The 24,358-nt window shown below is 34.6% G+C and overlaps 1 pseudogene; it reads left to right on the top strand.

The window, feature by feature from the left end:
- The first annotated feature begins 17,486 nt into the window (after positions 1-17,486).
- On the top strand, positions 17,487-23,994 carry LOC149250599 (putative mannitol dehydrogenase; annotated as a pseudogene).
- The last annotated feature ends 364 nt before the right edge of the window (positions 23,995-24,358 follow it).

Here is a 24,358-nt window from a genome sequence, read left to right as displayed (position 1 = left end):
GAGAGCTTATGTATGGTTACATGTATGATTAATGTTTTGACCCCAAAGTAAAATCTTATTACTCCTTATTTACAATCAATGTGATGCTATGACAATGGTTATAAAGATTGGTACGCCAAACCAATTAGTGAACCAATCTCGTCCTTCCAAATTAATATATGTCATGTGCAAGTCACATGGAGGCACTGACCTTCAGTTAAATGCATGACTGAGATGTAGCGATGGAATCCAATGGTGGTTTCTCATCCATCAAACCCTAATTGCATTAACCCTTTCCTTTTCCTTTGGCATTTGGCAGTCTCATCTATCCCTGTCCTATGCCTAGTTTCCCTCAGGGAAATCAACATACGTCCTGCATTCATGGAAAACCCTCATCCTATGCTAAAACATGCCATTACTAAACCAGTTTCCCATTGGATGATTTTCTTCCTAGGGTAAGGTCTGATCATTGTTCTTGTAAGTTTGGCACCAACCTCTTGGAGGATAGCAGCAAGACCATAGTTTGGGCCATGACAACAGAATCATTTCCACCATATCCAGGTAACTTGTTCTCAAATAGGTAGTAATGGTTTGGTTTATCCTTGACTTGAATAGAATTGTCACCATTTCTCCTCGTTTTCACTAGTTTTTACTTTGTTCGCTCCATTAAAGGTTTTATGTCTAATTATGTGTCTTATATTAGATTTACCACCAAAACATACCGTTGCAACCTTAGTAATCCATGTAAGCTAAAATATTGCTTTCCTTTGCAATTTGCAGAGAAGGAATTTTGTTTTGCTTTGTTTATTTTTATAATTCATTGGGATTCTATTATAATGGCCACTTACTCTTTGTCATTTCTTTTTCCCTAATTGTGCGTTTCCTTATTCTAGTAAGATTTGAATGCTTGTTTACTTAGTTCTCATTTCAGAGGAACAAAGGGTCGTGGGTTTCGTTGGTTTCTTCGATTGGTTACCATATGTCACAACCACATCAGGAAATGATATCCTTATGGTCTTTTACAAGTTTCCCTGGTTCCTATCAGGCTCTATACTGTTAGAGTATTATCCTACGCTTATTCCTCCAGGTATAATGATACGTATTTACTTTTCCTTTTCCTATCCCCTCGTATGCCAGTATGACTCCTATGGTGACCTATTATCGCTTCTATGCCCCCTGTAGAGTATTTTCGGCAAGCAGGGTTTTGGTCACTCGATAGAGACTTCATTGTTCATTTTCCCTCACCTTCACAGGTGCATGCTTTTCTTCCTAAATATATATACGATTTATAACTGATTTCACCTAGTTTTTGTTATGCATGATTTTTCATTCCCAAATACAATTTTCATTCCTTTTGTAGCAAGCAGATGAGGGAGAAAATTATTCAACTATAAAAAATAAGGTAATATTGATTAGTAGTTTTCTAGCAATCTCAAAACACCTTTGCTAATGTACCCTGTTGTTATTCTCAGCTACGCACTAAATACTGATTTCAATGTTTTTTTTCTGTAGGTACACTCACGACCACTCCCTTCCTGTCTCGTTGAGTAGAAGTATAGGATCAACAATGACTAACAAGTTATCTGGTTTCTCAAGTCAGTGGAATTTTCCCTTTATTCCTAAGAGTTACCAAATACCACAATTGTTCCTATTTGGTAGAGTCGTTGATGGAATCTTGTTCGTGCTACTGGGTTTCTTTTTTTCCTATTTTGTTTCCAAAATGGTATGGTTCATACCAACTATATTGTGTTCTACAGGGTGTTCCTTCAATGGATATCCTATCCTCTAAATCTTATGTCTCCATAATACTAGGATGAAGTTATTACCATTCATATGTAATTTGATAAAATCTACTCAAGATCTTACGTTATGGCTATCTAGCTGGACATTTCTATTTTATATTTTGTTTGATAGTCAGGTAAACTTCAAGCTTATATATATACTTTCAATGGCCTATAGGCCTTATCTTGATGTTTTATTTACATGGAATGATTTATAATATAATTTCAGTGTTCTATGGTTTCAATAGCATTTATGATTGTAGTTTCCTTCTCTTACCCAGGTTAAAATATATTCACAGTTACATATACTGAACTAGGAAAGATTATTTGGTGTTGAGTTGTAGATATGTATTTCTTCCCTTATGTCGGAACAAGTTCCATTGTAATTTCTTAATGATCTGAATTAATAAACAAGTCTGAGTTTCTCCTATTCATTGGGCTTAATTAATGTATGGCTCTAAGCTTAACCAATTTGTAAAAATCAGCTATCAAGTCCACGCACCTCTATTCAAAGCTTGTTAAAACACTAGGTGTATTCATAATAAATATGTTTATTAGAATGGGGACTACTGGTGCTTTGATTCTTCTACATTCCCCATCTTCTATGCATTTGATAAACTGAAAGGTCTCATTTGTTACTAATTCATAATTCATTCTTACCTTGATCACGCTACCAATAATGTGATTCTATTTACTTATTAAAACACATAAATTAATTTTCTATGCTATAATGACTATCTACTTGCATCAAAGATTTTGTTTTGTTTTCATTCTTCAGCTTCCTATGGGTACTTACCCTTCTCTTTAGGTAACAATTTGGCTTGATTGAGTTGCCTTCAATTTTAAAAAGGAATTTGAAGAGGTCTGAGCTCTAGATATTCTGAGTGTAATCTATTTTAACCCCACGGACTCAATTATCATTATCTTTTCCTTTGCACAGTGCTTATTCACAGAGAGAAAATCATAAATCCGCCCACAAGATAAATTTGGAATTTCTTTATCCTATAGTCATTTTGACCACTGAGATTTACAAAAGCATAATTCTAGTACAACATATTTAATACATTAATTCTTACACATATTTTAAGAATGAAAATATATTTATTTATTTACCAACAGAATTAAGCACGCACAATTTCTAACCAGAATAAGGAAGAATCACTGAATGAGTACACTATTCCACCCAACCATGAACTGACCATCAGTTCCCCCCTGAGCTTAGACCAATTGGTAGTCAGATCCCTCATAGCTTCGAAAAATCCTTCATCCTCTCAATAGGTATATTTCTAGCTTTTCTTCCAAAATAATTTTTTTCTATTAGCGACGTCCCACCATTATGGAAAGATTTTTGTTGCTAAAGCCTACATTTATCTCCAACAATTATTTATCGTTCCATATATTTAACATCTTTCTCCAACTAGACAATTTAATGGATCTTGTTCTTCCATCCATTAAATGCTCACACATTGGAAATGCCTATTTCCCATGGAATATTTGTCTCAATCTTACCTAAGATTGAGATTCATAATTATCTCTTTACTCAAGTGTCTCAATCAAGTAGTTTCCATTCCAATTTATTTATAATAAAATTTAATTATTTCATAACCACTTGTATCCAAGTCATGGAAATACCATTCCAACTAATCATAGTTTGATCAATACTAATTGTTTCAAAAATAAAGAATACTAATTATTACCAAAAACTAAGGGATGTCACATCTTTCCCCCCTTTTAGCTACAACATCCTCGGTGTTTAATTCCCAGTTTCTTCTTTCTGGAACAATAGTGGATAGTTCTTCTGCATATCATCTTCCTGCTCCTAGGTAGCCTCCTCCATAGTAAAGTGGTTCCATTGCACTTTAACCCAAACGATGACTCGATTCCGAAGATAGATCTCTTTCTTGTCTAGAATACAGAGAGGTTCTACCAGGAAGTCACCTTCTGTTTCCACTTATAGCATTTTCCAATCAATAATGTGAGAACTATCATGTATATATTTCTTAAGTAAAGAAAAATGAAATACATTATGAACTTTAATGGCACTGGGTAATTCTAATTGATAAGTTATTGGTCCAACACGATCCAAATATTCAAATGGTCCACAATGTTGTGGTGCTAATTTTGGACAGGTTCCCGTCCTCAGTGTACTTTTCCTTGGTTTTACCCTCAAATACATATGATCCCCAACTTTGAATTCTCTTTATGTTCTTTTCCTATCCCCATAAGTCTTTTGTCGATCTTGTGTTGTTTTAATATTATGTTGAATTCTTCACATTGTCTACTAGTTTCTTGAAATGTCTCCCACCCTAGAATCATCGTATCCTCTAGTTGACTCCAATTGCGTGGTGTATGGAATTTTCTACCATACAACGCTTCGAAAGGGCTCAATTTTATAGATGTGTGATAAATGTTGCTGCAAGCGAACTCAGCTCAATGCAGATAATCTTCCCATTTTCTAGGCTTGTCCACAACATACATTCAAAGCATGTCTTCTAAAATTTGATTGTTTCTTTCAATTTTTCCATCCATTTGAGGATGGATGTCATACTAAAATTTAATTTAGTACCCATGCCCCCAAAAAATGACTTCCAAAAATTTGAGGTGAATTTGGAATCTCTATTTGACACTATCATTTTAGGTATCCCGTGAAACCGTAAAATTTCCTTCATAAAAATATTGGCGGTCCGTGAGGTACCATAAGTAGATTGCACTGGTATGAAATGGGCTTCCTTGATTAATGTATATACCACCACCATAATGGATTCATGTTTCCTTTTAGTCATCGATAATACAATGATAAAAAAATCTAGGGAGATTATTTCCCACTTCCATTCTAGAATAGGTAGTGGGTTCAATACCCCAGCAGTGTGTTCATGTTTTACTTTTACCTATTGACAGTCTAAAAATTTTGACAAGTATTATCCCACTTCTTTCTTCATAGCGGGCTAAAATAATTTTTTCCTTAATGCCATGATCATCTTTTGGTACCCGGGATGTCATGTGTGTGGTCTCTTACTATACTAATCAAGTATCATATGTTTCAGAGAAGATATATTGGGGACATACAATATCTTCCTATATAACAATAATTTTTCAGAGCTTTATGTATAACCAGGAATGTGAATTTGTTGTAATTTATGTTGTATTTCTAGATATTTTGGGTCATTAATTATAGAGTTTTGAATCTTCTCTATGAAATCTGTCTTACTGTTGCTAACTGCCACTTCCATGATATTGTATGCATGTATACTCAAGGCATCTGCTATCTTGTTTTCTTTTCCCTTTATACGTTTTATGTCGAATTCAAATTCACTAAGGAATGCCATCCATATAGCTTGTCTCACATTGAAATCTTGTTGACTAAACATAATTGTAAGATGATATAGTTAGTTACTAAAGTGAATATTTTACCTAACAAATAATGCCTCCACATTTTCAAGGCATGTATGACAGAAACTAACTCTAAATCATATACATCATAGTTCCTTTCATGGATTTTTAACTTTCTGGACTCATAGGCTATAACAATACTATCTTGCAGTACAACTCTACCTAATCTCTCCATACACGAATCAGTGCAAACTATGAGAAAGCACTAGACACAACTCAGACACTGATAATGGAGGTGCCAAAAAAGGCACCAAACACCACTTTGGCACCAATAGTATAGGAACTAACGAAATATATTCCATCATTTAAAGATTCAATATATCACCACCCACATGAGAAAACAAGGAAACAACCAACAAGGTGGCAACAAACTAGCAACAAGGACAACAACCAACCCCTGGGAAATAGATAGGGAAGTGCGATGATCCAACCACAACACATCAACAAAGAGGAACCGCCATAACCAGCTTCCATCTCAAGCGAGTGAGGCACCTACTAGATCGAGTGTTCACATTTCATTAGGATGGCTAGATGCACGTGCATGGTACCAGTGAACTACTCTTTTGAGTAGATCTTATTATTTGTGTTCTTCTCAAGTTTCGGGAATGAAACATGTTTAAGGGGGGTGCAATGTAGTATACCTGGGGGGGATAAACTTGAGTACACAAGGAGGTGCCCAAAGTAATAATGAGATATAAGGATAATAAATAAATGGGTCATAGTTAAAAAATAAAGTGGTTAACTAAAATAATGTGATAAGCCCATTGTGTTGGATATATGATATTGAGAGACCAATGGTTATTACCCATGGTATCATATGTTTGAAGCCTATATAGAGGCTAGAGACTCTCCATTGAGGGATGTCAAGGATTATTGTTAGATCTATTACATAGACCACTTCTTTGAAAGTTTGGGTTAAATTTTTCCAAAGAAATAAAAGAGTGGGTGTGAAAAAGTGCTTGTTCGATGTGAAAACTGTGAAACAAGGATCATTAAGGAAATTGCATAATTATATATATCATGGGTTTCAAGAAAAATAGAAGAATTTAATGATCCACTGTTGCATTTCTACATTTGTCTCTCCAGGAAAAGGAGCATTGGAAAAGACAAACACTAACACGTTCCTTGGCTCCAATATAATATTGATAAGGAATTTCTTAAATACGTTCTCTAAGAACTCTAACTACTACAAGATCACTCACATATCCTCTACACACACTCTTGGATATTTTCTTATCCATAACTTCTCTCGTGGATACCAACTTACTTCTTAGCTTAATTACTATCTTCTATGGGTTACTTTTGAAATAAAATCATGGCCTCCCATCTTTCTTTCATAAGAGTTCTCTCTTTTCGTCCCTTCTTGCTACTATAAAAGCTATTATACATCTTCCTAAGAATGTTGTACCACCTCCATTGAAAATTAGATGATTTCTCTCATTTTCTCCAATAAGAAGCTTGTGCTATCATAAATAATTAGATTGATTCCCTCACCCACCTCTTATATGAATATAAATACTCCATATTTTAATAACTAATTAAAACTATCCTTTTAACAATCACATCCATATATTTATTAACTAATATTTAAAGAATTAAATAATGACATGTATATATTTATTAAATAATATTTAAAGAATTAAATAAAAACTATATAATAATGCCCTTTAATTTAATGAAATTGTATGGGATTATAATCATGTGATTTTCACAACCCTTTGCTATTATTTTCAATATACAATATTTTCATATCAAAACATCAGTTGCTTTTACTATTTTTGGGACACACTATCCACATATTATATATTTAATTAGGCCAATAGGCCTTTCCTATGCATCAACAATTGTCAACACTTTTACCCTCCTCCGTTGGATCAAGTGAGACACTTTCAATCGTTGATTTGACATGTGACTGCTTTTTCCAAATATACACATGGCAGGATATTTTTTACTACTTTTGCCCATTCTTTTATGTCATTCTTGAATATATTTTTATTGCTTTTTCCCATTCTTTTATGTCACTCTTGGCCTCAGAGTTAATAGTTTCTTTGGTCTGCCAGTTATTTTTGTTGTTCTTCTTCCTTGGGTTTTGGCAAGCACTGTTCTTCTTCCTTGGCTTTTGGCAAGCATTAATTAGTATTAACCATTTCTAATTTTCCTCAAGAGGCTAGGTTTGCAGAGGAGACAATCGACGCAATGTTGTGGCGTTAGCGAGCGATCGATCATATATGTGGCCTTCCCAACTTCATTTTCCATCCTTCGGAAACAATTGTGTAAAGCATAGTTTGAGTTTGACAGAGTTCTATCAGATGACAACACCTGTCAAGCCTGGCGATAGATACTCGGAATTCTTACCAATAATTATATATTATATTTTCTCTTGTTGTTTCTTGCCGTCTGTAATTTTATTGATGGAGCAGACACCAAGATTTCCAGCATAGTTTATTGCTGCTGGCTGCAATCTGGTTTAGGCAAAGTTGATGAAGGGAAACAGATGTTTGCCTGGATTCGAAGTTGTACCACGGAGCAGCAGTATCTCCATCCGTGTTTGTTGTAAAAACAACATACAGTAACCTTTTATCAAAATATACATAACCTTCATTTAAATCTAGTAGTTATTAAAGCTCATATCCATTTCACTCCATCTGAGATAATAAAAATGTGATAAAATATCCAAAGATCTAAAGCAGTTGCCTTCAACCGTTAACCTTGAAATCCTATTTAGCCTCTTACACAGTGGTAAAGAAAACAAGGCAAAGCTAGGCAAAGTGTGTAAATCTTTGCATTTCGAAAGTATTTTATAAATAGCCCAATTCATTTGTGTTGTAACTGCATGTTAAACATTTTGAAGACCTTATCTAAACACTGATACCGAGGACAAGTTTAATTCTATTAAGATGTCTAGCTGTTCACATCGTGAACATTTAGCGTTGGAAAATTAAAATAACAAACTAAATCATTTCTTTATAATACACATCTTAGTTCTTTGATTGAGGCATTCTGTCATTTACATAAAAGGTAAAGTAAATACGATGAGTCCTTCCAAAGAATAATGTCATTTAAAGTTTAGCGTCTTGTATTTGACTTCACGTTCTTACAATTGCAATGGAACTTCTCTAGCTCGATTACGGTTTCCAATCTCTGAACAGTGAAAATCTTGAACAGACAATATGCTATACATTATGTTGTTCTAAGAAATTTTTGCATAAAATTTTCACAAGAAACTTGTTCTAACCCTTGTCTGCCTCTGCGTATGCTCCGTCTTTTCAAAGAAAGATCAACAACATTGAACAGGACTGCAAAGTGTTCGATTTTGTGCCAAATCTTCGAGACCGAAAAGCTCAACGAACAAATACTTTAGTGGACCACCAAGTTCATAAAATCACAGAGGCATTAACGTCTGCCAGGAAGTGGATGTTTATAATTATGAGAAAACCATATGCGGTTTTGGTTTTTGTTTGAATAGATTTCATTTGGCAATAAGTGTGTATGTCGAGTATGTACGATGATTATGTTTATATACGTCGAATATGTGCGATGATTATGTTTATATACATCGAATATGTGCGATGATTATGTTTAGGTCGATAGAACTTTTTATGCATTAACAATCGTCGCATCCAAGCATTGAAATTTTAGAAGTTGGGTTTATTGTGCATATGAAATAGCATATGTTCATGGTTTTGAAATTTTACTCAGAGAAAAGGAAAGAGGGATTTGGTATTGCATATGAATGAGATGTATTTTTTGTATACGCTTGGCCATCTATAGAAGTTTCTTGATTTTGGGTAATTAACTTAACCTCTTGATTTTGGGTAATTAACTTACTCTAAAATGAAATAATACATTCAATGTATTCCTTGTAATATAGATATAAACAAAACATCTAAAGAAAAGTGATTGCACAATGATCGAGTGCAAGAAAACAAGGTTTTCCACAAACCAATTAACTCTTCTAGAAAAATTCAACAATTCCAATTTAATAATCCTATCAGCCTCTGTTTGTATCTTTTGGAACAATTGCTAATATATATGCCGTACTAATTTAGGGACTAGAACTTGGCGGTTATAAAATCAATAGGTTGGGTGGATACCAAAGTCGCATTGCTGAGTGATTAGACCTCTGCACAGAGAGAGACCTGTGTTGCCAAGCATTCAGATGATATTTGCTAGCATAGAATATAAGATAACCGCATCAAGGTATGTCCACTACAAGTAATGCATTGCATGATCACTGCTTCATATTCTAAGGCGGAAAAGCTTATTTTACATATTAGACCATGTATAATTTAGTCCCTACTCAATTTAGAATTGACACAGGTCCTTTCAAAATATATATATTTTAACTGAAAAAATATGGTAGATAATAATAAAAACTTTATAATCTCAATCTCATTATATTCTGGTTAAAAATAAGTAAATTTTTTATATAATTTTAAATAACATAATATAAATAATTTTAATAATATAATATAATTATATAAAATACCTATATTATATAATATAATTTTATATAATTTTAAATAAAATAATAAAAATTAAAAAACACTTCTGATTATTTTATAAACAATTTAAGGTAAAATATATATATAAATTATTAGAATATATATATTTAAGGTAATATATATATATATATATATATATATATATATATATATATATATATATATATATAGAAATTATAAAATATATATATAAATTATTAGAATATTAAAAATTTCAGTAACCCACTTTTTGCATTTTCCTTTTCGACCCTCTGCATATACGAAATGCGGATCAAATTCTCGAGCACAGACCATAAAAATCCCTCTTTTCTGGGTCAGAGTGGAATAAGGAAACGACACCATAGCTGCTACTGGGCATATTCGGAAGTGTTGAAAATATTTCTTCCAAATAATTCTGCGAAACTCAGTCAGCCCTCTAGGGATCTCACTCTAAATCTTATATTGGATACCTACCTTTAAGTCCCTTCGAATATCTTCTACAAAGTGAGACACGTGAGGTTGCCAACCAATATTTTGATTAGAGTTGGATTGAAATTTGATCCTTCATCATCCTTAACTTTATCCCTCGTGTAGGGGTAGGTTTACAATTTTCCATCCTCAATGTTTTCAACAAATATTTAGCATATCTATTTTGAGAAATAAAAATTCCCTTCTCGAATTTTTCAACTTCTATGCCATGAAAATATTTCATAGGACCAAGATCTGTGATTTCAATTTTTTCTTCATGGCTGCTTTAAATTAATCTAACTCGAGATCACCGGTATAAATCATGTCATCCACATACAAATAAACAATAAAAATCTATCCATGCTCATTACATACAAGCAAACAATCAAAATATGTCCATGCTCATTTACCTTTCTGTACAAGGTAGTCTTAATGTTTCCTCTACAAAATCCATTCTTGATCATGTAATTATCAATTATGCTATACGAATCCCTTGGTGCTTACTTAGCTTACTTATAAATTCTACTATCCCCCAAATGCTTTCCATCTGTCCCATCACGTAAATGATTTAAAATATGATCGTACCGTTGTTAACTATTGTGTCCTATGGCAACACCACGTCCTTTGAGAATTGTTTCATTTCTATGGGAATAGGTGGGTAGAGGCTCAACCCCTTGCAGAGATAGGCATGTGCATAATGTATTTGTTTCAACTCCTGTTTACTGAAATTGTTGGATCCTTATTACCTTCTAATTACTTTCTTCCTTCTAAAATTCTATAAATCTCCTCCACGATTTGATATTTGATGTGGGGATGTTGAAGGAGAATCCAAACAAACCATGAGAGTGCTACAGGCATTGTGTCATGGCCAATAAAACTAAAATTTAAATAAACATCTCGCAATGAAATTTCAAAATACAAGAACCCATAATCGTCTCGAGATCTCATGAACACAAATAGTAAGTCCTCAGGCACCTTATGAATAGTTCTGGAGGTGCTGCTAAATTGTTTCCTGCACAAGGAAATGATGTCCATAACAAACTCGTCAATGATCTTTAAGGCATATTTGAGTTTGACATCGATGCCTACCCCTAATCGTCTCATGAATCTCTATGCAAACTTGGGCATCATGAATCTAAGCGTAGCTACCTCCCCCGCAACCTCTATTTCCTTGGTAAAGGGAACATCCAGAAGACTTGGACTCAAGCAGTAGGGCTCCATGCCAAATTCCTTGTTATAGATATTATCAAAAGTAAACACATGAATATGTCTTGAAGATTAATTATTCTGTAGCTGGAACAGGTTTTGACCAATATCAGAATCAATTTCCCATGGATAGACTCTTGTGAGTATACCAAGTCAGCACCCTGATATAGTTATCCTACGATACATGTCGTTGATTTTGGAGCTTTAATTCCAACACTGAGTGTTAAGCCCCTATACTACTAGTGTAACCCCTTATTGTTATTAGTACAAACCCCTTATTATATTGTTGTACCCATGTAGTCCCCATATTGTTATTATTGTGCCACATAGAAGCCCACTATTGTTATTATTGTGCCCTTACATTATTATTTTTATGTCAGCTCTGATTATATTATGACCCCTTAGACTCCTATATATAGAAAGGAGGCCTTGTCATTTGTATCATCCAGGAATTGTTCATTTGTGTAATGTAAAGGAGGTTTCCCCTCGAAGTAGGTTCATAATGCTCCTCTCTTTGATATATAGAGTCATGATATCCTACTTTAGTTTTGGGATCACTCAATTTATCTTCTTGGGCTTCATCATTGACCAGTGAGATGTGACATTTCTGAACATCATTTAGAACTAAAAGCTCCTCTTCATTGCATTCCCAAGGATGTTGACCTTAACTAGATGATTCCAGCTGTGTCAGATTTTCTAGAGACAAAGCCTTTAGCAGGAGTTCGAATTGGTGAGCACCATTCAAATTGTCTGCATCAAATTGAAGTTTGTATTTTAATTTTGGAGCCACAATCCATTGGTTCACTTTCATAAGCTTCATTCTCATAAATCTGTTGGTTTTCATCTTCCTCCTTTTGAGGACCATTGAACTCATCAAGTCCAAAACACACTTTCCTCTTGTTTGAAAAATAAGACTTGATTTCATGAGCTTCATCCTTCACAGCCTCTCGACCTTCCTCATTGTAGTTCTTAGGAGATACACTTTCTTGAGAATTCTGAGTTTCACTCTTGGAAAACTATTCAATTTGCTCTTCATTTTCAACTACAGAGACCTGATACCCTTTAGTGGTTTTTGAATCATTCAATTCATCCTCTAAACCTTCATCATTAACAAGTGATATGGGATTTTCTTGAAGATACTCTTTACTGCATTTTTCATCGACTTGATCTTCACAAAATCATACATACCTTTATGAGGGAACACATTGTTATAGTCTACAAAATCGATTGAAATGTTTCTTCTGTTTCAAGAATAGAATCAATTATACCTCAACAAGGGAACATATCATTATTATCTAGAAGCCTGGCTCGTTTAATTTGTTCTAGAATTATTGCAACAGATCATTAGTGGCTGGGTTGTGTTTCATGGAGTAAAAAAACTTATAAATGTGGAGAAAACACATCATTACTATAAATACAAAGGAAACCCATTTTTTTTCCTGAAGAATAATATGTGAACAAGGGAACAAATCAGTACTGTCTTAAGAATTGATTTTATTTTGAACAGTCTCCTATACCGTGACTACTTTTTCAAGAACAGATTCATCCATAACTGAACAAGGAACACATCATTACTGTCGGTAAGGTTGAGCTTGTTTAATGGAGTATTGAAATCATTATAGCAAAGGGAACACATCATTAATATTAATACTAGGGGAACTAGAATAGAGTCAAGGCATTCCTAAACTAGCGAACACATAATACTGCCTTCAAAACTGTTTGAAGAATCAACAATTTCCTGAGCCGTGTTTGGTTCTGTTTCTTTATAATTACATGAACAACTAAATTTCTGCTTTGAAGTATCGCTCTCTATTTGTGTGTAGACACGAATCCAATCAACCTTGTAATGAGATGACTCACCTGCATGCTGGGAACCACTAGGCATTGGCTCATACATACTACAGACACTGTCCACTTTGGAACCATACAATTCATCAAGGCCATAAAACTGTTTGTCATTGTCTAGACTCTGAATAATGAAATTTGTCTTCATGAACTTCATCCTCAATAGCTTAGTTATGAGGTTGCAGACTAACATCTCAAACTCGAATATTCTCATAAGCTTCTTGAGGTTCATCGTATGATGAATGAATCAGTTGATGATCTCCAAATTTCAAAGAAGTTGAATTATACAACATGGGAAAACCATCATTTTGGCTACTGTTATAATTCTTATGTGATTTTCGTTCTTCATCATCGTGAGTTTCACATTTGTAAACTTGTTCAATTTTCTCTTCTTTTTAAACTACATGATCTTGATATCTTTCAATTGCATCTGAATTCTTAAACCCATACTCGTGAGTTTCATTATTAACAAGTGAGATGAGATTTTCCTGAATAGAAGTAGCTGAAATGTACTGTATGGTGCATTCTTCACCATCTCGAACTTCATTGGATGATGCCTCCTTTCTAAATAACAATTCTTTCTTGTCAATGAAAAACTGTCTCCTTTCTAATTAAGACAAGAAAATGAATTTCTTTATGTATCCCATGGAGTATAACCTTTTATATGCAATTGTGTCTTATAACATGATAGTGTTGCAACCTAAGCCAACATAAAACATTGTAACAATCCTAGTTCCTTTGGGTGTGTTTTGAGAAATGAGTTCATCCTTTTATGTAAATGCACACCCCATTGGATCATTGTTATATATTTCAACTTCTATGCAATAAATGGCCACATTGAGTTACTTGATATCTACCATTCTAGGAGATGCACTGGGATGATCTTTTGGTTGAATATGTGATAATGTGTTTGGCACTAGACTCTAATTCGTTAGCATGAAATAGGTTCTAGAGGGGTGTTAAGAAAATATGATTGATTCTCCTCTGAACATCTCAAATCTCCACAAATCTGCGCATAGGTATAATACAAAGCCATGATATTTGTAGCTTGGATTTTTGAGAAGTATGAGGCATGAGATTGACATTATTTGGTTTAATCCCACACCAACATTTACTCATGAATTGATGAAACCAGAGCTCATGGGCATTTACTGCATTTTCATTCATATGAATTCACTTATTCCATGTGCAGTCAACTATATTGGAGGGTTAAACATAATTCTGGGTTTTTATACCCTCTTTGCCACCAGTACTCTACATTATTTTATGTTTTTTCATTTTCCAAGCATATTTTAGGGTTCTTTATTGCATATTGGTGCTCTTCTAAAGCAGCACACCTTTATGTATATGGAGACATAAAGGTAGTGGTTCACCATGTGGTCTTAAGTGGAGATTACCCATACTCTAACAATTAATCAATGGTCAAGCACATATTTAGTGGCTGGGTTGTGTTTCATGGAGTAAAAACACTTATAAATGTGGAGAAAACACATCATTACTATAAATACAGAGGAAACCCATATTTTTTCTTGAAGAATAATACCTGGACAAGGAAACAAATCAATATTGTCTTAAGAATTGATTTTATTTTGAAGAGTCTCCTCAGCAGCGACTGCTTTTTCAAGAACAGATTCATCCATAACTGAAAAAGGAACACATCATTACTATCGGTAAGGTTGGGCTTGTTTAATGGAGTATTTAAATCATTGTAGCAAAGGGAACACATCATTAATATTAATACTAGGGAACTAGAACAGAGTCTAGGCATTCCCGAACTAGCGCACACATCAATAATGCCTTCAAGTTCAAAGTTGTTTGAAGAATCAACAATTTCCTGAGCCATGTCTGGTTCTGTTTCTTTATAATTACATGAAAAACTTAATTTCTGCTGTGAAGTATCACTCTCTATTTGTGTGTAGACATGAATCCAATCAACCTTGTAATGAGATGACTCACCTACATGCTAGGAAACACTAGGCATTGGCTCATACATACTAGAGACATTGTCCACTTTCGAACCATACAATTCATCAAGGCCATAAAACTGTTTCTCATTGTCTGGACTCTAAATAATGAAATTTGTCTTCATGAACTTCATCCTCAATAGCTGAGTTATGAGGTTGCAGACCCATGACTGATGTCATTCCTTCAGTTGCGGTTTGCGACCCATGACTGATGTCATTCCTTTTTTTTATGGTTGTTTTGCTGATTTCTTGATCGTATCTTCCATATCGCCCCCCAAAAAAATATGATTTTCAATATGTACCCCATAAGACACAATATTTACCAAAACACTGTCATACTTAAAAAGACCAAATAACTGAGGAATTTTACAAAGCCCCAAATTCTCTTGCCAATAATTTTTTTTTATAAACTCTTTTATAAAATCCCTTATGCTTTTTTATATATAAAACAAATCTATTTATAGAATATCTTTTTATATAAAAAAAGCAAAAACCTTTATAAACTTGAACTTTTCGATATATCAAAAAATGATTCTAAAAACCTTCGAATACCTTTTATGTTAAAATCCTTCCATCTTTATGGCAAAACTTTCATATTTTATACACATTTATCACGGGGAATAACCCACAAACTTTTCATAAATCCGTCCTTCAAAAAACCCTAACACTTTAATATGGGTAAAAAGAATCCACCGAACTTTTAAAAGAGCCCTTCCGTAACAAATTTTTATGTCAGCGGTCACCACATGACGGTTTAAACAACTTTTCTTGACTTGGTTAACGTGGCTGTGACTGGTTGAGACCTGCGTATGAATTCTCTATACGGTAAAGATAACCTGCATATGCGGTAAGTTTTTCATCTTTAACGTGGTTCTATGCTAAGCCCAACAGCATTATAACACTCTGAATACCACTGTAAGGAGTGTTATAGGAAAAAATATTTCTCTCTTCTATTTCACTATTGTTGATTTGTTTTTTTTGGCTCTTGGTAACCACTCTGATACCAAATTGTTGTAAAGGCAGAGGAATTCACTTTAATTTATTGGAAAGGTAGAGGACTCAAAACACAAATTCACACACAAAATATATGAGGTGCTGCTTTTTTATTGGTCATATAAAACATGATTCTTACAACGAACCCGGTGAAGTGAAGGGTATTTAAACCTTTCTAATTAGTGATTTTCCTAGAATATCTTGACATGCACACACACTTAACTCAGTTAACTCATGCTCTAAATATGGATTGCACTTAACTCTTTATCCATCACTCATCTTGACTCACCACTCAACGCTCAACATTCATTTAACTCACTCATTAATTTTAATCAACTCCTAATTACCATTTCTAACATATTACTGTGTTAATGATTAAGAATATGCCCAATATTTTATAGTATGTGAATCCCTAAAAATATGCCCAACATTGCCATAAAAAATATATAATTTTGATTGAAGACCTACTGTGCCTCTCTACAAAACATAATATCCCACTCTAATTAGGATGGACTGAAAGATGTAGGATAAATTTCAAAAATTCATGTGCTCCCAATTACAAATTTAAAATGGATGATGCAGGGATGATATGGGCACCTACGATATGAGATGGGACGCAACATGTTTGGCAATTGCAAATGGACACGACGCTACAGTAGGCTGAACACCGCAACAACAGGGATAGCCTGTTCTGAAGATGGGACGTGAGGAAATCTGAAACTTTGATAAAAAGGTACGATATATTATGGTATTCGAACATACAACCTCTGCATTGATATGTAGGGTGAATGGGCGCTATCAGGGCACTTTAAATGGCCGATGGCAAGCCCGTTATTTGTTGTCGTTTTTAAAACAATCATTTCTTATTCAAAACTACATTTTATTTGTTGTCAATTAAATTGTATATTATTATTTTATATTTATTAGGCCGATAGGCCTTCCTTTGAATGAGTTTAGTCGTCTACCTATTGATTCTCTGATTGACATATGGCGTCCCACTAGCATCTGGTTTAATTGACATCTAGCATATGTTATTGGACTATTCCTCCCTCACCAAAACCGCTTTCCGATTTCTGCTCCTCCCACTTTCCGCTTTCTTCTCTTCCACGACTTCCTGCAATAATGTTTCTGGGTCCTTCCACAACCTGCTACAATAATGTTTCTGGTTTCTACTGTGCACGACCTGCCTTGCTGCCTAACTATGAATTTAGCTCTCGATTATTCAGTGGTCATCCTGCTATATCCTGCCATACTTGACCTTTTAAATACCCGTCCCAACACCTGTTGTCTCCTCAAATCTGTTCTTTATATTCCTCTGCTTAGCTGCTCCTTCTAAGTGAATCAAATTTATTTATGAGTGTTGTGAAGAAAAGAAGATGGTTAAGGAAGTAGGTCAGCCTAATGTTCAAGGATGGGCTGCTAGAGACGAGTCAGGAATTCTCTCGCCCTTCAATTCCACTCGCAAGTTTCTCCTCGCTTTACTCTCATAACTGCTTTTATTGATACCCATTTGCATAAAACTTACAATTAAATTGTATGCTTCTATTGATACCCATTTGAAAAAAACTTACATTTAAATTGCCTTGAAAGGGAAACTGGGCCGCATGATGTTACTTTCAAGATCATATACTGCGAAACCTATCACACTGATTTACATAAAATTGGTAATGAATGGAAAGCTTCCCAATACCCAATGGTTCCTGGGTAATGTCTTCATGATCTTCAACACTGCTTCACATCAAATAGCAAGACAGAAAGAGTATATGCCTAGAAGTTCATGCTCAATTTTAATTTACTCGCAATTCTATTTTTGCAACCATGAAATAGTAGGTATAGTAGTTGAAGTTGGTTCAGAAGTGAAGAATTTTTCTTCTGGAGATTGTGTGGGCGTGGCCTGTATGGTTGGAAGTTGCCATCATTGTGATTCTTGTAGCAAAGGCCAAGAACAGTATTGTGAGGTGGTCATTTGGACGTATGGTAGCACCGATGTTGATGGTTCTGTCACTTTTGGAGGTTACTCATACTTGATGGTTTGTAACCAGAGGTAATTAATCATTATCCCAACTCATGCAACCATTTTTGTTTTAGGGCATATGGGCTAAACTCGCCATAAAAGGCTTCCTTTTTTGTCCATATAATCTTGTTCATGTTTGGAATGGGATCAACGAGTTTCGGGAATCTCCCAATTGACTCAAAACCTCGGAAAATTTAATTGCGCCAAGTTCCGGCAGGCCTTGCCGAGATGGGTGGTTTGTCTCTTTTATATAAAACCAGAGACAAATGACATTAATACTTTTTCTTTATATTTGTTAAATAGGGTTTTAATAATTTGGGTGGTTTGTGGGTTGTAAGTAATTTTGTGGTGAAGGTACCAGAGAATCTTCCCTTGTATGCTGCTGCACCAAATTTTCTATGTGCAGGAATAACGGTGTACAGCCCCATGAAATATTTCCAGATGACGGAGCCTGGAAAGAGCCTGGGCGTGGTGGGCCTTGGCGGTTTGGGACACATGGCTGTCAAATTTGGAAAAGCTTTTGGGTTGCAAGTGACGGTGATAAGTACATCGCCTAGCAAGGAAAAGGAAGTGAGAAATTTTAGGAGTAGATCACTTTGTCATCAGAAAATATGAGAAATAGATGCAGGCTACAGTCAAGTCTGTAGAATATATCATTGACACAGTCTCTGCTAATCATGCTGTGAAGCCCCTCCTTAATTTGCTAAAGGTGAATGGTAAGTTGGTCATAGATGGTTTGCCAGAAAAGCCTGTGCAATTTGCTGCTCCGACTGTTGTTATGGGTAAGTCCTCCGTGCCTTTTTGTCTTGTAGATAAAAGATATGAACAAAATTATATTTCAATCAAACTGAGAGTGTCAAAGGCATCCACAGCTTAGACAAATATGCTATCTCTAAATTTTGGATTTCTCTATTGTTTTCTTGAACAAGAATTTGGGTGTTAATCACATGGAAGCTGGGATTTAATTTTAATTTTGGTGTGTGCAGCCCATCGATTTGTTGTGGGGAGTTTGATTGGAGGAGTGAAGGAAACTCAGGAAATGTGTTATAGCTGGCGAGAAGCTTTTAGCTCTCATAGAAGAGTAGGTTTATGGCTGAATGAGGATGTGAGAAACTAGGAACTATAACTCGTAGAATGTAATAGATGCCCGAGAGCTTGAACAATTTGGTTAATAAAGTTTGCATAATTATGTTATAGTTTAATTTTGTGTAATTAATTTATTTATGAGAATGAGAGCCTAGAAGAAGACATAGCTAACGAGCTCAGTACTGGATCGGGCTCTCAGCTACCTGGAAATTTCCACAAGTCTCTTGCAAAGGAGAGGACTAAGGTTTCTGGTGCCAAAGCCAAAGATGGAACGAGGACAATTGAGTCTACTGCTATTTTAGGTAAGAAGATTCTAAGGATCCATGAATGCTCAATCTGTAAAAATGGTTTTTCTTCAGGTCAGGCTTTGGGTGGTCAAAAGAGACGCCATTGGGGTAGCAGAGCTTCAGATACTATAATTACTAGTTATGGCAACAAGGAGACCCCTAAGCTACAACAGCTGCCTGCAAGAGTGGAACTATTGGACCTAAGCATGCCTGCCCCTTTTGATGATGATGGTGATGCCAGAGACCTCAATACTCTGGATGGTAATGCAGTGGATTTTCATGGAACTTCCCATGCCCAAACCCACAACGCTCCTTCCTTTCTGTCTTCGTTGATGAGCAACCACCCAAGGCAAGGACTGTTCTTGTACAATAGTGATGCTGATTTAAGTGAATATGATGAGGCAGATAGTAAGGTAGAAAGGATATTAGATTTGGTAGAGGGAGCCATTCAAAATTTCCAACGAGGGCACAATAATGGTTGCAATTGTAAGGCACACCATTCATTATCTGTGATTGACTCATTTATGTATACCTACGCATATAAATTTCTTTTTGTATAAGACCAATAATTTCTTTTTGTATAAGAGCAATAAATGGTAAGTATAAGTATTACAACAATGATATCATGAAACTTTGAAAATATTTAACAAATAGCTTTATAACCTTTGGATTCAAATGAGCGACTGCTCTATGCAAGATAACTAACACCAACTCAACTAACTCTTTGGTTTGTACCAAACATTGTGAACATGATTTCACCGATTCCCAACATCAATGAGAAAATTCCGTTGTTAATTTGTAGTTATTTTACATTTATGGATTAGTTAATTTAGTAGTTATTTTATGTTTTTAGATGAGTTAATTTTTTTAAATTTATTATATATTTTAAGAATTAAATGTAGGAAGATGTAGTTATATATATATACATATATATATATGAAGGAAGATGTAATTTTTTTAAATGAAGGTGCAAGGGAATTACGACAATAGCATAGTCCTTTTGTTCCCCACATTTGCTTGGAATAGGAGTTGTTGTTATGAAAGCTGGAAGATGTTGGACTGCTAGGTGAAACAGGACCTCCTACAATAACGTTTCTTTCAATTCTATTGTTGAATTTATTTTGTAATAGATATTAGTTTACTCATGTTGTTCTTATTTGGTTAATGATCATGTAAAAATAAAAAGAAAGATATTCCTTTCATCACTAATTTTGAATTGCTTGTTTGTTGGTTGAAGAGTGAACAGGAAAATATTTTTTTCCATAAGAAATCTCTTTATATTCCATATGAGGAATATAAATGTTTCGGTCCTTAGAGGATTGCTCATACATTAAGGCTAGAAGCCATTACAAAAAATATTCATTATGAACTCAATACATCACATGCAGGGATTGAACCTATTTGGGCGTGATAACAAGTTAACAACATTTATTCCAAGCACCTGAGCTAAATCTGGTTGATGTATGTGTGTGTGTGTATAAGTTACCAGATTTCACATTTAAATTTGGATATAGATCCACCGTTGTTTTAAACATCAATAATTTGTTTTTACATTACATTAAGTCATTCTATGAACCATGTCACTCTTAACATGTTACTTTTAAGATTACTTACTAACTTGTTATCAACATTTATGCCAACCACCTGAGCTAAATCCGGTTGATGTGTGTGTGTATAAGTTACCAGATTTCAAATTTAAATTTGGATATGGATCCACCAGTGTTTTAAACATTAATAATTTGTTTTTACATTGCATTAAGTCAGTTTATGAACCATGTCACTCTTAACATGTTACTTTTAAGATTACTTACTAATAACATGTATGTGGTTTATAAAGTTTACATTTAATTCAATTATGTACAATGGCAGTTGTTTATAAAAATTATAATTTAATATATTTAAGATCCTAATTCAGAATTCCACAAAAACAATTGTTGAACTTCCGACTCTATCAATCCCTCTTAAGGTGATATGTGAGGAGATGCCAACCTGAAGGAAATATGCTACATGTCACTACCAGAATTAAAAAATGAAAAATTAGAAATGGAGTTTATTCAAGAGTGGGCTTCTCTAAATCTATGGATCCCATTTTTGGTGCGGTCAAATTTATGGAAAGACCATGCAAAGTTCACAGCAACAATGGTCTGCACTGTCCATTGTGAACAAATAACGAGTAGAAATATTAAAAAGATTTATGAATAATTAAGTAAATGAAATATCAAAATTGTATCTTACTTGGGACAAGCACAGTAGATTTGATATAAACTACTCATTTTTAAATCAATTCAAAACATTTTAAAAATATATATTTATATATAAAGAAAGATTTCTCAACCTTTCTTTACAATATTTCCTATTACACTGCACTAATGTGGCAGGTTTCACGAAGAAAATGAATCAATGTTGGAGAAGAGTTACAATTGTGGAAGCATATGTTTGTGTAAAAGTTAACCAATACCCAAAATGAAAATACAATTGAGATTTTAATACATATATATATAGACTGTAGATGTTATATGCTTTCCAATATTCATTATTTTCAATTTTTAATATGTTTTTGAAAAATACTTTTACTTTTTAATCATTCTTAGAAATTCAACCATTCCTAACTTCATAAGTATATAAGCCTCCCTTTGTACTTTTGGGACAATGAGAAGTTGATACCCTTTCTTTCGAATCAGTTCCCTTTGCATTTTCGTCTATTTTTTGCCAGATTTGACATCTGTTACATGATTTAATTATCCTGCATTGTTTATGGAATGATATGCGTTGTTTATGGAATGATATGGCTTTAAAGTTAAGTCACTACGTGGGTTGTTGTTTTATGCCATGATGTTGCGTCTTTTTATCGTGGGCGGTTGGTTTATGCAATAACGTGGCTTGAAAGTTGCGCCACTACTCTTATCTATTGAAAGAAGCAAGTTCATCAGTGATTTTAAGTGCCGTTGTCACCGCTTCGGTGGTGAAGCCCATCCCCCAATATCTTCTAGCGATGGCATACCCCATCTCAGCTCGGCAGTTGTGAATATCGGTTCCTTGTTTGAGCATGACGTGACCAATAGGCTTCCCTCTGAAACATATAGCCTTGAACCATGGATGAGGAATCACCACCTTCAGCAGAAACTCCCTGAGTTTCTCCTTGGATTTAAAAGCTTCCCATGTCATGAACTTGATCACTTCTTCGTCACTAGCCCATTCGTACAGGTCTTCCAAGTCGGCCGGTCAAAAGTTCCTCAATTCGATTTGCCCAACAGTAAAACTGCCACGCTTAGCTTCCATTCTTTCGATCTTCGACTCTCTCAAATGCTCAGCTGTGGCTCAGCGATTCACAATGGAATCTGTAATTTAAATCAAGAATATGAGCTATGAGTTTGCAGTAGCGCAACACTAGTCGAGTTGGATGAATGCTGAGGTGAAGATGGCGGAATTTATGAACACCCAAAACTGCGTCACATGCCGATAAATGTAACGTGGAGGTCGGCAATGAATTCCTATCGAATGCTGACTTCTGGTAGGTAGCAACTCAGAATCTCTCAGTCAGTCTAATATGAAGATGCATAGTGTTGCAGAGGTCGGCAGAGCTAAATAAAGAGATTATAGGGAAAAATAATCATAATATTTTCAGATGAGTTCCGGCGCAGAGGCCCAAAGATTTCCTTCATTTCCTTTTACAGTTTGGACAGTTTGAAACGGCATGGGCGGATTCCTAACGAGGCATGTGTTTCATCTGCCCAATATCTAGGTAACCTACAATTTCACTTTGTAGAAGATATTCGAAGGGACATAAAGGAAGGTATCCAATAAAAGATTTAGAATGAGAAGTTTTAGTTGTGTTTTGGGAGGGCTGTGGATTTATGTTGAAATCCCTAGAGGGCCGACTAAGCTTCAATATCGATGTTTGGTTGGTGTTCAAATTTGACGACAGCTGACTATGTAAATTGAAACATACATATATCAAAACATACGATAAGAACACTTCCAACACATTCTTACAAAAACATTTTTTAAAAGGTAATTTAAAACTAAATTGAGAAATTGGTACTCTAAAATATTGTAAATGTGCAATGTTCGCAGAAGTTTTTTGAAGAAATATTTCCAACGCTTCCCAATTTGCCTAGCAGCAGCTATTTAGTCTTTTCCTTATTCCACTCTCACCCAGAATATGTTTTAAAGTTCCGAATAATGAATGCGATGTATTTTGTGAAGTGCAGGAAAGAGGGATTTTCGAGAATTTGATCCGCATTTCGTATATGCAGAGGGTCGAAAAGAAAGATGCAAAAAGTGCGTTAACGATTGACAGGGACACTATTTTGGAATTTGTGCTTTTCTTGTGGATGTTAAGATCTGCTACGCTTACGCACAGTCACGTAAGACAAAGTATCTCCACGTAAGACGAAGAATCTCCACGTGTATTTTTTCTTTATTAACTTCATTGTCTTAGTGGAATTTTGTGCAAAGCTGTCCTATAAATGGGTGCAGCGTGCATGGGACCATTGATGTATATGCCTAAGATTATGAAAAAATTGTATGGTACAGAATTCAACTTCCTTTAATCTAAATTCTTTGAAACTCCCTGAAGTTAAATTCAACTTTTTTAATCTAAGTTCTTTGGAGCTGACCAAATTTATGGTATACAATTCAACTTCTTTTAATTTAATTTTTTTGAATCTCCACCAAGTTTATGGTATAGTTAAGAAATACATTTACTAGTTATGGGAATAAATTCATCTTAATTATTGATTTATTAAAGTTTGGAGATCAAATCTCATTTTTTGCAAGTCTTTTTTAGTGGTTGATAAATCTTTAATATCTTATTTATAGACCATCTGTAATTTTTTATTGTTTAAATTGTATTTTTAGA

This window comes from Pinus tabuliformis, chromosome 7 (genome assembly GCF_031772625.1).
Source record: "Pinus tabuliformis cultivar Carrire ecotype Pingquan chromosome 7, CPIR1, whole genome shotgun sequence".
In the NCBI taxonomy this organism is placed as follows: domain Eukaryota; kingdom Viridiplantae; phylum Streptophyta; class Pinopsida; order Pinales; family Pinaceae; genus Pinus; species Pinus tabuliformis.
This window is presented reverse-complemented; position numbering and strand designations above follow the sequence as displayed.